This window comes from Acanthochromis polyacanthus, chromosome 2 (genome assembly GCF_021347895.1).
Source record: "Acanthochromis polyacanthus isolate Apoly-LR-REF ecotype Palm Island chromosome 2, KAUST_Apoly_ChrSc, whole genome shotgun sequence".
NCBI classification, from domain to species: Eukaryota; Metazoa; Chordata; class Actinopteri; family Pomacentridae; genus Acanthochromis; species Acanthochromis polyacanthus.
The window spans coordinates 20939566-20952009 of record NC_067114.1 but is presented as its reverse complement, the minus strand read 5'-3'; the positions used below and the strand labels follow the sequence as shown (position 1 = coordinate 20952009).

The window sequence follows — 12444 nt, the reverse complement described above, 5'->3', positions numbered from 1 at the left end:
TTTCACACATGCGCAAGAAGACATGCAAACTTAGAACCATTGTTAGAATGATGGCCACTGGCATCTTTTGTCCAAGTTTGTCTGCATTATCCTCTTGCGTCAGTCTCGCCCAGTGACCACAAACACTTCTTCCTTTTGTCAGAACCTGATTAGCATATTTGACCACTAAACTCTGCATGTGTACCAGCTAATTAGCAGATCTGTTCTTGTACCTGCTCATAGCAAAAACAAGGGCGAAATTTAATTTTGATTAAAATTTTCCTCCAGGGAATGGAGCCAAAGTGCAGCAGTAATTCATTCCAAAGTATTGCAGTAAACAGAAGCTGTTTGGCTATAATACAGTACACGTATTGCAGAGTCTCTGGAAAAGGGGTTGTTTTATAGTCAATGGGAATAAAAAAGGAAGAATACTTTGAAGAATGCTTAAGCATTATTTTAATGATCCAATTGAATGGGAAGAATTAATAAATTAACATGCAGTTTTCATGATGTATTGACTATTTTGATGGGGAGCAGTTCGGTGAATTTAATCACATTTTTGTTTTGTACTCAACTGCATCATAAGACTGTTTAATTCGAAACACTTTCACATGACATTTTCTAATTTATATACCTTAGGTGATTTTGTAAACCCCCAGTACCTCAAAAAAGAAACATGCCAGTACACAAGAGGAATAAAAACATTAATGTTCTGTTGATGAAGACCCCAGACCTCTGTTATTGATGAAATAAATACTAGAAGGAATCTTACTTTTGTCGTAGTCATGCACAGGTGCACATTGAGTTAAACAGACATGCAAATGAACGCGCACACACACACATACACACACTCCCGCCCATCGGCATTCTCCTGCAATCAGGCAGGGCCATTGACCTCCCTCCTGTGATCACACTATGAAACCCACCCATATAAATACTGCACACACAGCCCACAATCACAGACCCACCCACTAATCAGAAGTACTAATCCAGACTGCCGGCATTTTGGTTCACAAGACTCGCTATGAGGTCAGCTGCACCGCAGGTACAACTAAAGGAGAAAAAAATAAAATAGCACAAATCCCTTTTGGGCAAGTTTAATATTTTTAGGCGAGGGCACTTTTATGTGGGGGCAGGTGTGCTCTGGCTCCCTAATGCTGAAGTAATTGTAGATAATGGAGTTTTAAGGACAGCTGCTGATGCAGGTTTAAGTAGGATTTGGGTAGAGATTTATGGTGGAGGGAAAATGGGCGGACGGGTGGAAAAGTTGGAGAGGTTCGAGTGTGAGGGAGTGAAGAAGGAGGTGAGAAAGGAGATGTGGAGGTTAGTGGAGGGGGGGTCTGCCTTAGTTTATGCCAGCAAAGGTGAGAAGCAGGGGGCAAGGGAGGGAAAGAGAAAAAAAGATATGGTTCTATCATCTTTCAGAAAAAGCTGTGGGATTGAGAGGGTAGAAAAAAGAACTCATCCATAGTTTAGTGCGAAACGAGAGCCCGTCTGGCCCGGTGCTTCTCGAGAATAGGGGGTTATAGAGGGCACAAGCTGGATGACTAATTGGGGAGGATATGAAATGAGGCTTGACTCAATCTACACCCTTGAATCAACTCTGCCCTACAGTATGCATCAAATGGGCTCCCTAAGTGGTGCTTTTCCATTGATTATACCCTTTCAATGTTACGCTCCAACTCCTTGTTGGAGAAATTTGACAGAGGAAAAAAAAAGAAGAGGGAACTGAAGGGGGCAGTTGAAATACCGGTCAATACTTAGCAGGGGCAAAGTAGAAAAAATAGGAAAGCAGAAAGTGAGTAATATCACATAAACAGATAGCCATGAAAGCGATTTGAGGGAAAGAGAGAGAGAGGACAAGGTGTGTAAAAAGTGAGTTTGGCTCGCCGTAAACGCAGCGGTGCGTGGCACTTCGCCTGGCATGGCACTCACACTTTATGAGGTGTGGAGGGGCCGTCTCCCTCGCCTCTCTGCCCATTTTAATGATACAGTTTAAATGGAAAAGCTGGAGCTTCAGTCGGTACCAAGGACTCACTCCCTCTGGTCCACACACACACACACACACACAAAAACCCGGATGGGCATACATCAATATATACTCACACACATGCATACAAGTTACCCTGAGGCATGCATTAGCATGATCCTAAATGTCTTTCTTATATCATAAATAAAAAAAGAAACAAAAAAATCACCTTATAGATTTTGGGTTTTATTTACATTAAAATAGTCAAAATCATTGCCTGAAGCTTAGTGTACATACAACAAAACATTTGCAAGCATGTAAATATTAGAGAATTCAAATTCAGTGACATGAAATTAGACTGAAATGAACAAAAGGCTTGCCTATTTTCATGCAAAATTATATGAACATCTGAAGTTTTCATCAGATATGCTGAAACAGGCCAAAGATGGATATCGCTCACATTCCAAGCATGCATGCACACGCTTACTCACACACGTATACACTTCACACACACTATACACCATACGCATGCACTAAAAATGATCATAGGCTGGAGGTGTAGCCTTGGGTGAGAGTGGAGAGCGACAGCGATGAAGTCGGGAGGTGAAACCGGCTGTCAGAGCTGTGAAGTTTCCTCAGATCTGCCCTGTGTGCCTGGCCACTGTACAGACAGAAGAGAGGGTTTCTACCCACACCTGTCACCTATCACTGTAACCTCTCAGAGGCGAACATACCGCAGTAATGCAATATTGATCTGACAATGTAGTGTGTGTGTGTGTGTGTGTGTGTCTGTGTGTGTGTGTGTGTGTCTGTGTGTGTGTGTGACCCTGCACAGGTGTGTGTGCGTGTTTGGGTGAGATGTTCACCTGCCTTGTGTACAAGTGACTGAGTTGCAAGAAGTTTGTTGATGTGTGTCACGTTGTTTGTGTGACTGTGAAGTGTGTGTGCGTGTGTTTGATAAGGAAGGTGGCTACGGGAGTGATGCATTAATAAGCAAGAGGTGAGGTGTTAGCCTTGGTGCTATTTCTGACACCTCACTGTCAGAGCCTTCCTCTGCAGTGGCGGGCCTGACTGAACGGAAACTAGCGGGGGCCTGTGCACCCTCATTTCACCTTTCACTTCTCTGTATCCTGCCTTGTTCTCTCACATTTTCCCTCACTCTGGCTATCTACCAGTCTGTGATAGGAAAGTCTTATATTTGTAAAGACTATTTACTCTAGTAAAGAGGTTTTGCAAACTAAACGTTTAATTAAATCTATTTCATAATGAGGTAAATCTAGAATCTGAGCCTTCGATCTACATAGGTGCACACAGAAATGTCTCTTTTTTGCACATTTACATGTGTAATGTATGAAAACTACATATTTAATGCTGTAGCAGGCCCTTTTTTCTGTTTATCATCCATCTATAATTCATTGATTCACAGCACGTAGTCACTGATACTAATGATGGGTAACTTTTGCATGCATAAGTTACAGATATTTTGCTTATTGTCATTCATTCCCTATATGTTTAAAGAAAGGTTTTCTCCCTGTTTGATTATCAATGTTCCTAAAGTGTCTTCTGAATCAGGATAGCCAAAGGGCAACATCATTACCCTTTGGCTATCCAGCAGCAGAATTGAATGTTACTTTAACAATCAAAGAGTGAATATTTTTATTTATATACTTCCGAAAATATACTTGAGCTTGTGATAAAATGGCAACAGGGTAAAACTGATGCAATAGATATTTCTAATAAAACAAATGGTACATCTTCCGTTGCAGAAACTGATATTGTGCCTCGCTCTCTAGAAGTATAGGACAGTGCAGTGTAAGAAAGAGCAGGGTATAAAGTAGAGCTGAGATTTATATTCTCTATATTCATGATATTTCTTCACTATTTTTTCTTATTGAGAGAAGTTTCTTTTTATGTTTGTGTAAGTCAGTGTCTGTGTATCAGAGTCTATAGGGGATAAAGAACCAATATTGCAGTGACATAAGAAAAGGAGATGTGATGGCAAGAAAGAAACTAAGAAAGAAAAATGCCAGTATTGTACCAGTCATTCTTTGTATTAAAACTGCTCCATGCAGGTTCTAGCATCAATGACTGGACGTCGCCAACAGCTTCTAATGCATCGTACGCTCAGGCTATATCTATTTCTCTATTATTTCTCCATCCAGATAAACGTCTTAGCACTGCCTTAGAAATCTCAGCACCTTGAAGATGCTTAAAAATACCTCACACAACCATTCATGCACACCTGGCATGCAGGTGTCTGTGTGAAAATAACACAGTGGGTTGGTTGCTCAACTGTACAAAATACTGGCTAAAAGTAAGACCAGAGATTTCCTTAAATGCACAACACCTACCAAGCATCGCCTGCGACTCATGTTGAATTATCTGCTGGTATTCAAGGCTGATGTCTTTGTTTTCTTCCAGTAAAAGGCTTCACATTGGGAGTGGGATGACTCAGGGAACAACACGTAGTGACAATTAAACCCAACTGGACAGCAAACATTCGTGTCCAGTCCCTGTTTACAACAGTCTTTGTTTCTGCCTATCCAGACTAAAATGATCAGTTTACAAACTAAGACAAGGGCAGCAGTGTTTCCAAAAGTTTCAGTTTTAGGGGTCCCAAAACAACAGGTGTAAATGTAGCAGAAGTCCTGCGTTTTATAGGGAAACTGTATCAGTGTTTTACCAGTAGTTTTACCAGCTAAGATTTTGTGTCTACTCCGATTGTACTGCTTTACTGCACAAAGAGTTTTATGTCACAAAAAGGTACAAGCTGCAGATATTCCACCGCTAAGAGATAAAACAAAGTTATCCCTTGTAGTGAAGCAAAAGAGATAACAATTTTAAGGAGAAAAAAAAAAACACAAAGCTGGAGGGATTATGAGAGATGTGGCCTTCATGTTGAGAAGCAGTTCTTGCAGCAATACTACTGGTTTAAGATAGTTCAGAGTTTCATCTCTTTATTGTGACAGACAGACATGAAAAAACACCAAACATCCTTTAATTCCAAACTAAAGAAGAACCCTGAACTGCCCTCTAGAAGAACCCAGAGCGTCTGTGCACAAAATGCCTTTACTTCAGAGGTCTAAACCTGAGCCTGGATCTCCCAACCCCAGCTCTCTCACACTCAGATAGTATAGTATATAGACTGACTCACAGGAGCCCAGAAACAGCAGTTATTCCCAGTGCAATAAAACAGCCAGACTAACTAATGGAACCACCCACACACCAAACATACTTTTTTATCACACACTGCTTTCACAAACAAGCGCACACGTGCGCGCACACTCTTTTTGTCCCAGCCCACTCATTGCTCGTTAGCTGCTGCATCAGGGTGGTTGTTTTTTCGCGTTTGCTACTGTGGCACAGTCGAGCTGGAACTCGCTGTATCTGCTGAGAACGCACCACCAAAAATACTTCACTTAACAAACTCTTCTGATTACAGTTTGACTTTCTCGCTGTCTCCTTCCCTCCACCCTGTCTTTAATCAGCATGTAAACAAGCACAAGGTCATTTTCTTTCTTAAACGAAATGGGGGAGATAAGAGGAGCGTGGCGTAGTTAATCCTTTGGACACGCTGATGGAGGAGTTTGTCCTGGTGATGCTCGAGTGTTAATTATGCAAGAATGCCTCTCCTCTTGTGGTCTCTCTCTCTCTCTTTCTTTCTCTCTCTCATGATGACTCATCATTTTATCTCTTTCCTCTTTTGCTCTCTTTTTCATGTTCTTTGGCTCTCTTTTATGCTGCCCTCCCCCAGCTATTCCCTCCCAAAAAAAAGTCTGACGCCCCTTCCCATTTTTTTTACAAGTGCATAGAGATACTGTACATGCAGGTCTTCTGTGTATGAATGTGTGTGTGTGTGTGTGTGTGTGTGTGTGTGTGTGTGTGTGTGTGTGTGTGTGTGTGTGTGTGTGTGTGTGTGTGTGTGTGTGTGTGTGTGTGTGTTGAGATCTTTTTCAAATCAGCACGAGGTTTACACTTGTCCACATATGATTAAGTGCAGTGTTTGATAACTCTCTCTGCCACACTGATTTGCTGAACTCAGCAACATCATGCTTTCTTTATCCCTTGTTTAGACTTTGAACAAATATGTGCAGGTTGCTGGGATGTCTTTGGGTTTATTTAAGGTAGAAATAGTCGAAAGGAAAGGAATAAAAGTGCAGTGGAATTAGAAAGAAAGGAACAACTAAAAAAATAGTTCCATCTTCAATGCAGCTGTCTAAGTAAAAGTTAACACCTCATATGAACCAACTCATTGGAGTGTCAACACCTGTTTCTAGTGAAACATTCTGTTGTGTGAAGCTAGACTGAGACGTCTTTTGAATAACACCAAACTTTTACCATAGATTTACACCTTCTCAAGCTGAATGAGATGGAAGTTAATTAACTTAATCCACAGCACTTTTTTGATGACTTTAAGGAGAGGGAGAAAAAAAATAAAGTCTCAAATATTTTTGGTTCGCTTTTGATTTTTCTTTCTAGCTGTTATTGCCAAACAGCCCAATCTTGATGCAGCAGAAACTTTGATGTTTAATTGGTGTAGGAAATGTCATATTCTGGCGCGCAGCTTAACTAAGAGACAGCAATCCAGTCTGAGGAAAAGACTAAAAGCATCATTTTTGGAGGTATGACAGCACCCAGGCCTCATTTCCATCTTTCTCCACTATTTGTCAGTCTTCTCCTCTTCCCCAGTGAAGCAGCAATGTTAACAATGCTGTCCCCACATTTACCAGTTCTGCCTCATTACAGCTAAAGAAGCGGATAAATTAGCGCAGGAGAGCATGCACAGCAGAGTCCAACTCTACCTGTCAGCGAGGGAAAGATAGTGAACATGTTGAAAAGGAGGAAAGGTGTGAAGGAACTGCTTAGCCTTCAGCACATATTAAAACAAAATCCACCCATTAAGGCAGACACTTATCTTTCTAAAATCATTGCCTGAGATTTATGGGTCAATATTTTTGGATATAGGGAATCCCGATTTGCAAATCAAGGATTTATCTTACTGAATCTATCATCCTCTCTAAGTTCTATAGTCTGTTTTGCTTTAGCATGCATTTGCTTGTGTACACTTTGTCACATAGAATATGTGTATGGGAGGGTTCTTTTTTTTAAAATCCTGTAAACACAAAATGTGTTTTACAAGTGTAGGATGCTCTTTTTTTTCAAATCTTGTATTATTTTAAAGGAAAACTCATGAACTGCTTTCTCTCTTTTTGTGACTTTACACTTAGATTCATCTTTCAATAATCTTTTTCTCCTTACCTGAACAACCTCTTTTACTGTTTTGCGATATATATTCAAGACCAAGAAGACAAATTGGCCTGGATATTGCCATCCTCTGAACACCAAAACTCTCCTGCCCTGTAGCCTTTAAAACCCACTATCTCTCCTGCTCATCTGTCCAGCGCCTCTGGCCTGCCATCTTTATGGGCTGGTTAAGGGCGCTCTTACAATCAACTATGTTTGCGCCCTGTCCACATTCGTCAGTAAAACAGCCAGGCATTCCACAGTGTCCACCCGCCTGCCTGCCAGGATTAACATTTCGCACTCTCCAAGGTTGAAAATCCCATCAGATGGAACGAAATTAATTTTTGCACAATATTCAGGGCCACCAGCCACATAATAGGAGACAATGCCGAGTGCATCCCTCGATTGTGATTCCATTCACTCCCTAATCGGCAGGATGGCCGAGCACGGTGCAGCAGCGTAGTAAATGCTTTCATCCCAGGGGGATAAGAAAAACAATGGCCCTTTTTAATTTCTTTTCTAAAGCGGGCAGCAGAAAGAAAATGATATAGACGTAATTGATGATGAGGAGAGCAGGGGGAGCCTTAGCAGAGGTCTCACGTCCAGTGCCCAGGCCTTTTTTTTTTGCTTCATAATGGCAACCGCTCAGGGGCACTGGAGGTTGACAAATCTGGCACGGAGGACAAATTGATCGGCAACAGAACACAATTTGTCCCTTTAAAAGAATGGGTAAAGGCCCTGTGTGGCCTGAGTAATTAGTTTAAACTGCAGCATGTCTGCCCAGGAGTGGACCTGCTGGAAAGGAGCTCAGTGTGTCTGCTGATAAGATGCTGTGACACTGCAACATACATAAACAACTCTCCTCACAAAGCCATTACTACTGAATGCAGATAGCAATTAACATATTTTTGATAAATGAGAATAAAGGAAGGGTTAGACATGCAAGTGCAAATGTCACATGTCAGGGTGTATTTTTGAATGGCTGAATGTTCTTATGCTTATTTACATGCATGTGTGAGCTTGTATCTCTCTCAAGTTCCCCTGAGAAGTCACTCTTCAGTGAGTAAAAGTCTTGTTTAATTAAGACTCAAATAAAGCAACAGTATGTTTGCGAACATTTCCATAAATTAAACTTTTTTACTTCTATTCCTACTCACTGCCTATTGAAGGCATGCGTGGTTTTAGCAGAGTGAAAATGCTGGTTGCTGATTCTGAACGTGCTCTGAGGTGCAGACAGAGACGTACAGCAGGTGTGCTGTGGCCACGTCTGTGGTGTGATGCGGGTAGAGAGTGTCAAGAACACGGATGCACTGATCCATGGCCCCATGGCGGTGTGCTTAGTGACACATAATACTGGTATTGCACAATCTTCCCCTGACCCATTTTTGTGTGACACATACTGAAGTCAGTTTTCTGCACTTTTTATGCACAGAAGGGGAAGAAAAAATGCTAGAAACCCAAGCATTTTGCTTCCCACTTTGGTGGAAGCTGATACCTTCAAGTTTACCCTTTCAAATTTGAAGAGAAACACTTCAGAAAGTATAAGTTTGTAACTTTTTTTTTTGCTCTCCTATCTTTTTCACTGTTGCGCTTGGCTGCCTTGTCATCAATACAGGGGTCAGGTGCTGCTGGTACCCTACTCAGAAACCAAGAAAGAAATGTGGATCCCTCCACAGAAACCTCGTACATAAGTGACAAGTATAGGGCTGGGGTGCCACCCCACACTCAGCACTTTCCACAGATAAAGTGTGGAAAAAGAGAAAGGGGGAGTGAAAGTGGTAGAGATATGATTAGGCAAGAGAAGACATGGGGGAGGGTAGGAAAAGGAAGAGAGTGAAGTGAATGAGATACAAAGAGAAGCTGGATGTTTTTTCCTAGAAATTTTTAATTGGCTTTTGGGCTTCAGTAGCACCCAATTAGCATGCTTGTTACATGTGAACACCAAGAGCTAATTGGCCTGAGAGGAGAAAGCAGCGCGGCCCTGAAAGGAGAGAGCAGGATTCATTTGAAGATTTGCAGCTCCAATAGTACCATGTTGGGAGGCTATTTGGCAAACAGTTGTAAATAACATTTTCCAGCTGCAATTGCAAATATTAGTTATCCTTTCTTACAGTCTTTATTGCCAAATGGCATAACTAAAAAAGAAAAAAGAATGGCTGCCATAAAGTTTATTGGCAATCAAAGAAAAGCATTTGGTCATCAGGGCTTGTTTTTTTTTTCTGTGATCAACAACTTACCTGAGCACACAAATTTTGTTGATGAAGAAATGCTAATGCAGTGTTCACAAACTACAATTAAGCCCCCATAAGTCTGTGTGTTGATGTTCTGCAAATTAATCAGCTCGGGAGAGAAATCATTCACAGGCATGACCTAACCTGTCCACACACAGTGCCACCCTGCCCCACATTGGGGAATATGCTGAATGCACACGAAAACACGACAGAGCTACGAGCTTACCAAGGGCAAGAGGCTGAATCTCTGATTACATTTACTGTACAAACTGTAGCAGCAGGATCTGATGCACAGGACATCAAGAGCTCATTATGCTCTTTACATGCAATTAATCAAACAATGTAAACAAAGCTCGCTCCAGCCACAACAGACAGAGTCAGATTCCCCAGTGGCATTTCAAGTGTGGTGCACACAGTACACGACTTGGTAAATAAAAGAATGTGAATTATGAGCAAATTTAAGACTCATAGCCAATCTGGAGATGATGTAATAGCAGCAGCTTCGTACTGAGACCATACAATAATATTTCTCCCTCCCTCCTCTCTGTCTGGCTGCTAAGCCTATAGTCTACTCATTTTGTGAAATGTACACAGTGTGTTGATATGAAAATATCTCTACTGTGCTGGGGAAAAAAATGAGACACACATTTTGTAGCAAAGAAAGTATTATATGAAGGATGCACAAGCAGATGATGTGGTTTTAGTTTATGAAAGAGAAACTCTTTTCGGTGGAAGTTCCTTTTCTTTTTTATCAGATAAAATACCACAGAGAAATGTGTTATTCATCCCTGCAAATGTAATAATATTCTGCGTGTGCTGTTACAATATGCAACCGCTACATTGTGGCTGATGTGGATGGTAGCCGTTACGTTACCTTGACTGCTATGCTATAGCAACCACAATAAACAACATATAGTATGATAACAGCATGTAACAGTTTTACTTCTAAACAACTTTTAGTCTACCTATATGCTCACATAGGGAAAGCAAAGTCCATGGTTTCTGCTGCACACAGTCACCCGTGTGAAGTATGTTTTGCCATTTTTTCTTCTTGAATGAATGATGCCCAAGACATTAAGTATTTCAGTTTTGCCCTTCTTTTTTTCCCCAAAACAATCCAGCTTTACTAAACTAAAATGTAGTGGACAACGAAACTGTAGACATGCAACAAGAAGTAGGAAGCTCTTATCACCTCTGTGCTCTGTTCAGTGGGGACTGCTTTCCCTTTCACAGATGCCTGACAGAGTTCATGATGATCCAAGCTTACAATGTCTTGAAAAAGAAACATTTTTGGAACTTTGTATTGTTTTTGCTTCATCTATCCTCCTGAGAGCAAGAGACTTATTTTAATGTGTAAATGCCAGATATCTCATTGGAACAAAAATTTGCATTTTGTTTCCTGACAATCACACGGCCACAACCGGACTGCACAACCATGTCTGCAGCACTGTGCGGAAAAGCCACCGAAATGGCAACATTATACGACTGAGTATCTCAAACCATCAGGCCATGACAATGACAATGAGCCTTGTCCGGAAGTGTCACCTCTCCCAGTCTTTGTCTGCCTCTGTCTCTGTCGTACTGTCCTTGTTTTCTCTCCCTCCCTGTCTCTGTCTTTCTCTCTTACATCAACACACACACACACACATGGGGAAAGACAGGGCATCTTTATTAGTCTTCTGTATGCAGGCTGTGCTCAGCCTGAGATTGCAGGACTGACCCCTCGCTGTGAGCTGTACAGGGTAAATGTTTACTCAAACCCCACCGAACATGCCATTAACCTCTTTCTAGATAGAAGACAAACAAGAATGTCCCTCCATGAGGGCAATAAAGACAGGAACACCTATCCAGGACCATCATGACAATCATCTCATTATGGAGCTGCAGGAGGCAGTAAGGAGCCAGGGAGCTCGGTCTCCCAGGGACACTTTCGCCGCAGTGTAGCGGTGTGCCTAACATTCAGTGAAGTATCTATGATATGCACTGAAGTGCAAACAACTGATTAACCCAACAGAGAGGAACAATATGACGCCTCCCTCCCTCCCTCTCTCTCCCTCCCTCCCAAAATGCATCAACCACCTCTGCCCCCTTGTACAAACCATTCCATATGTCTACTCCCCCCCCCCCCTTCCTCTCTTACTTTTTGTCTCTTCTCTATCCCTCTCTGTCTCTCTATACTTCTTTCTCTCCCTGGAGATTTAGATGGATATCCTCAGGCTCTGATTAAAGCCCCAACCTGGGAGGTTGTCTTGGTGGTGAAAGGAAAGGAGGGGCAGCGGGGGCCAGTGAGGAGCCTGGGCACCTAGTACAGCTTCTCTTTCTTAGGGACCTGCGGGCGTAATTCAATCACACCTCGATAATTCCCCTGATGTGAGAGTCGAATCCCCCTCACACGCATCAAGTACAGATAGACACCACCAGCTCACACTCATCCCAGATTGAGGGTCTCCTCCTGGGTGGGTTTAAGAACCCACTACTGGGTACGTTTTACCTGTGTCGTTTGAAGAGGCCATTATTTTAATTGAAAAAGTTACCCGCCCGCCAAAGGCAAACGATAGAAGATGGGGGGAGGGAAAAAAAACAGGGAAGAGAATTAAAACAAAAACACCAGATGGTGATATACATGGTAAAAATGATTGTTTATACTTACTGTTTGATTATATGTGATAATGAGAGTGGGATTCCTCAAGGCAATTAGTGTCTGTGGCAGCCATATTGAGAGAGGACAGGGGAAGGACGGCACGGGCTGTTATGAAGGAGCGCTTATCAAATATCTCCGGCGGGGTGATTAGTGTAATAAGACACTGCAAGGTGAGATAGGCCACTCACACTCTTTTAGTATGTCTTGCGCGTGTATGTGTGTGTGTCTGTGTGTAGGTAAGTGAGCGAGAAAGTGTGTGTGTTAGAATGAGCGAGAAATGGAGTCTGAGAAAGTACGAGCGACTCTCTCCATCTGTTTCCATGTCTGTGTGTGTCTGAGTGTGTGTCTTAATGTACACTGTGTCCCCATGTGCCTCGGTA

General features: G+C 42.1%; 2 protein-coding genes across 20 annotated transcripts in view; both read right to left on the bottom strand.

Annotated features, from left to right (window-relative positions):
• LOC110959593 (protein mono-ADP-ribosyltransferase PARP6) overlaps window positions 1–12444 on the bottom strand; it is a 331374-nt gene that overhangs the window by 246891 nt on the left and 72039 nt on the right. The window lies entirely within an intron of this gene.
• celf6 (CUGBP Elav-like family member 6) overlaps window positions 1–12444 on the bottom strand; it is a 145235-nt gene that overhangs the window by 121440 nt on the left and 11351 nt on the right. The window lies entirely within an intron of this gene.